The sequence below is a fragment of the Parambassis ranga genome, chromosome 15 (assembly GCF_900634625.1).
Source record: "Parambassis ranga chromosome 15, fParRan2.1, whole genome shotgun sequence".
In the NCBI taxonomy this organism is placed as follows: Eukaryota; Metazoa; Chordata; class Actinopteri; family Ambassidae; genus Parambassis; species Parambassis ranga.
The window spans coordinates 21,355,636-21,360,901 of NC_041035.1; the positions used below are offsets into that span (position 1 = coordinate 21,355,636).

The 5,266-nt window shown below is 41.5% G+C and overlaps 1 long non-coding RNA gene across 1 annotated transcript; it reads right to left on the reverse strand.

The window, feature by feature from the left end:
• Positions 1 to 3,642: 3,642 nt before the first annotated feature.
• LOC114446955 (uncharacterized) lies at positions 3,643 to 4,921 on the reverse strand. Its single transcript, XR_003671804.1, has 3 exons — positions 4,883 to 4,921; positions 3,893 to 4,024; positions 3,643 to 3,774 (listed from the first exon to the last, which is right to left on the reverse strand). It is a non-coding gene; the product is annotated as an uncharacterized LOC114446955 (long non-coding RNA).
• Between the last annotated feature and the right edge of the window lie 345 nt (positions 4,922 to 5,266).

Below are 5,266 nucleotides of genomic sequence, written 5' to 3' on the forward strand. Positions count from 1 at the left end.
CAACCATGCAGACACACACACTCAGACACACACACAACCATGCAGACACACACGCAGACACACAAGCACACAACCATGCAGACACACACAAAACCATGCAGACACACACACAGACACACACACACACAGCCATGCAGACACACACACAGCCATGCAGACACACACACAACCATGCAGACACACACAAAGACACACACACACAACCATGCAGACACACACACAGACACGCAGACACACACTCAGACACACACACAACCATGCAGACACACTCACACAGACACACACACAACCATGCAGACACACACGCAGACACACAAGCACACAACCATGCAGACACACACAAAACCATGCAGACACACACACACACACAACCATGCAGACACACACACAACCATGCAGACACACACACAACCATGCAGACACACACACAGACACACACACAACCATGCAGACACACACACAGACACACACACACAGCCATGCAGACAGACAGACACAAACATGCAGACACACTCACACACACACACAGACACACACTCACACAACCATGCAGACACACTCACACACTCACACAGACACACACACACAACCATGCAGACACACACACACAACCACGCAGACACACACACAGCCATGCAGACAGACAGACACGCAACCACGCAGACACTCACAGACACAGACACACAAACATGCAGACACACACACACAACCATGCAGACACACACACAGACACAACCATGCAGACACACACACACACACAACCACGCAGACACTCACAGACACAGACACACAAACATGCAGACACACACACAGACACAAACATGCAGACACACACACAGACACACACACTCTTGTAAACCTCCTTTGAGAGGTCCAAAGGTTTTCTGCCAAGTTGTGGGGTCCCCCTGTTTCCAGTGGCTCTACAGCTCTGTAAAAAATCAGGCAACACTAAAAAAAAATCCTGTTAAAAAAAGATCACTGCATATATAAAGAATTCAAAACTCTGTTTGTCCAAACCCGTTTTCTGTCACTTATGGGGCCTGTTACCAACATGTAACCAACATGTTTTCAGATGCCGTCTGAACGTTTAAGGAACTCTTAATATCATTAATTATAATAAATAGTGGGTAGTTTATCACTGCTCTAAGCTCACCTCTCTTCCTCTGACACCGTGCTCTCATCTTCTGACCCCTGTGCATGTGGAACACTGGGCCTGCATGCAGCAAAGGTTTACTGAAGCAGCCCATGTGACAGCAAGCAATTCACAATAATCAAAGATTTGTTTTGATATATGGCATGTGTGTCTTTTAAAGATGATTGAAAAACAATAATCAGAACCTTCTTGCAGCGATGTCATGTTGTCCTCAGCTTCCAACTCATGGTCCTCACTGGCATCTGGGTGCATAAAACAGTCATTACAAATACATTTGGAGTGCCACAGGAATGAGTATTTAGACTTGCTATGTAGAAAGGAATAAACTATTCTATTAAAGCCATAACCAAATATTATACTTAAATGTGTCTAGAACAGTCGACACAGTTTTGTCCATGGTAACTTTCTCCATTTTGCCATTATGGCTTCCTGGAGTGTGCTAAATAAAAATTCAATGTGAACACAGGCTATAAGGGCCGCATGAACTGGTAGGATTACATTATAAAACCATGCAAATACTACTCAGACCTTTCTAGTCAAAAAAGATGCAACGTGTAAAAAGTAGCACTTCTTTAGATCAAATGAATAATTATATTTGTATTTAGATCAAATGAATAATTCACAACCAGTTAAAAAACCTCACGTTTTTCAAAACTGGATTAACGTACACGTGGCTCTTCTACCATTTCATCTTCATCAGCATCTGCTGTGACAACAGGAAATCTTTGTGTGGAATCAGGTTCTGTTTCAGATCTTCGGTACTGCCTAGACTCACACTGAGGCTGACTGGAGGACTTTGTTCTCATCAGACTTGTAGAATCAACTTTGTCCTTTTTTATTCTCCATGTGGAACATACTCCTCTTCACTACCTTCGCTTGTGTCTGATTCTACAAGAGACTTTTGAACAAAGAAAACTCAAGTTAATAACTGAGCCTCCACTCAGCTTGTCATGTATGACAATTAGGGCTGGGCGATATGGCAAAAATTTTATATCACGATTCTTTAATGATAAAATCACGATCTCGATTTTATCACGATTTGTTTTTACATTGACACTAATTTGCATGTTTCCGTGTAAATGACTTAAGGTAGCCTTAAGGTAGTCACTTCTCAAAAACTGTCAGTAGATTTTAAAGGCAAACAAAAACTCTGATAACCTGCACTCAGTATTAGTTTTAATAAACATGAAAATTTAAATAACAATTACAGAACAAAATAAAGTTTTATTTCAAATAGGTTAAAAGAAGACTAATGTAGTTCTGTAAAGTTTTATTCAACAGTCATTTAAACAGACTGAAGTGTGCCTCCTAAGGCTAAACAATAAATACAGTATGGAGACTTAAGTAACTCTTAAAGTTCAATGTGATTTAGAACAAATGATCAAACTTTAATGGGAATCATGTCTAAGGACAAACGGAGCTGCTGCTGTCAGCTCTGTCCACCGTTTACTAGAGTCCTCATGGAGCCTCTTCATCAAATGCCTGCGTTATTGTTTTGGTGACGTCATCAGCTGTTGCCTCTGTCTGCATCTGATGTACACACATGGCCCTCCCACACACACACACACACGACACACACACACACACACGCGACACACACACACACACACGTAGAAGAGCTGCTGACGGCACAACAGCAGCAAACCTGAATATAACGAGCTGGTAATGTTCAGAGAGGTGGGCGCGTACGCGCTCCTACCATTATAATACATTCGTATACACGCGGCCCTTCCACTGCGACACACATCGCGCACACACACACACACACAGGCTTAAAAGACGCGTCGCTGCTGCCGGCAGAAACAGCACCGAACATAAAGGTGGAGTTCATTTTAGGGATCAGTTCCTCTGTTCTCTTTTCGTTTTCAGCCGTAGCTTCCTAACAGGGAGGCTGTCATTGGTTGGTCGTGTTCACATTTAGCGCACTGAGAGTTGGACGAGTGAAAAAAACTCATGCGTCTGCGCGAACATAGAACTGCAATTAATAGAACGTGCTCTATGGACGATAAAACGATCTGTCCGTTCTGGTAGATCGCCGATACGTTCAAATCCTTCACGATCATTTATCGTCAAATCGCACAGCCCTAATGACAACCTATCTACATTTCAGTTATATGCTGCAATATCAGAATTTCTTAAAACCCTAAACAGAATCAATCAGAACAGTAAAGTCAATATAGATCCTAACATGTGTCATTCACAAAATACCAGGCCTATGCTTTTTACAAACTACAGAACAAATTGATTGTAAAAGCATGTGTGTTCTGTTGGTTCGCTTTCATTATAAAATGAAGGGGGAAGAACAGGCCTACCTTCTCTTTGGCCTTTGATGTGGAAGGGTGAGCATCGTCATCATCAGTTGAATCACAGAGAGAATCGGAGCATGGCATTTCATCCATCTGCAAAACAAGACATTTGTAATCATTTCATTCTTAATGTAAGAAAAAATATTACATTGGGAAAAGTGAGAAATGGCCATTAACACATACCAGAATACTTTTTGTCCTCTAAGCTTTGAACAGCCTCATTGTCTGAGTGCAGACTGAATCTGTCTTTATTGAATCATCATCACTCTCATCTGAGTCATGCACAGATTTAGCAACATCTGACACTGCATCTTTCTGCAAAACACAGACACGTGCAGATGTGGTTCATGACTTTCCTTACATCAAGGAAATTCATAGGTTTTTGAAATTCTTCTCTAGTCAATATTATGTATTTAATGTATCTGAGGCTTACCAAAATGTCTGTCATTCTTTTGTTTTGAACAACTTCATTACAGTGTGAAGTCAAAGGGTGGTCTGTTCCACAGCCTTCATCTGTATCCTCACTATCAGAGTACTCCACAAGGCAAAACCTGGAAACCATAACCTAAATATAAATAAAAAGAATGTACCTTAAAAATGAACGTAGAAAAAGGTAAGTGATAAGACAACTGTTCTCCAAACAGCTAATTAATGCATGGTCTATGGCTCGTGTGGAAGCAACTTTTCATATAACATGCCTTTTACAAGAGTTATGAGCAAGTCCCTTAACAGTATCAGAGATGCATGGATCACATACTAAATACCCTGTAGATATTAGATGCGATACTCGGGAGTTGAGCTTAACATAATCTGAGATTTGACACTACCATGCATTTAGGAGTAAAAATACTTGGACTATCGTAAAAAAGAGCTCCATAAGAAAATCAAAAGTACGAGTTCTTGGTGTAAAGTGGCCCTACAAAGCTAGAAAGATCAAAATTGTGAGTGACGTGAGAGAGGCCCCACAAGTTGAGAACATCCCAAATCATGAAGAGGTCAGGAGGACCCCACATGGGCCAAAACAGAAACACAGTGTGTGAGCCTGCGATGTCTCGGAGCAAATATAAGACATTGCAATGGACTACAGTATAAACACAGCATTAGACAACAACAGACTGGGAAGTGGTGAATTATGCTTATTATAATTTACAGTTTGACACTGTCAGGTTTTTCAGTATTGATGTAAAATAACTTCTAGTTACATCCATACGGGAGAAAAATGGAAAACAAGGAGTGTGTGTGTTGTGATGCTGATGTGAAAATCACTTCGAGATGCACCCAGGGGCCCCATAAGGGCCAAAATAGAAACAGAGTGTGTGAGTCTGAGACCTTTACCAGGAGAAGCAACACAAACACCTTCCCATCTAAACAAAGATACCAGACAGTACACAGCCACAGCCATAAAAGAAAGAATCTGCATCACCTGTGTGCTGACACCATCTTTGTGTGAAGCTCCATGTGAAGTGTGATCTGTGGAGGACATCCCCAGATCAACTGCCCCAGCAGGAGCCTGCTTGTTGGTCACCTGAAGTCAGATTAAAGATTAGCAGTGATAGTTAGCTCATGTGAAGGTTTATATAAGATACTGCAACTCACTACAATATAAATACCCCTTTAAACACCACACAGATAGATGTTTAATCTAACTCACCAACTCACACTCTTTCTCTGAGTAGTGTCTGGACTGGCAAGCAAACCTACCTGTCGCTGTTGACATGAACGCTGATATCACTCCGCTGGTACCAAGCGGAAGAAGAAAATAGGCCCATGGCTCGAACTGGCAATGAAGTGAAGTAGCCTATCAAAT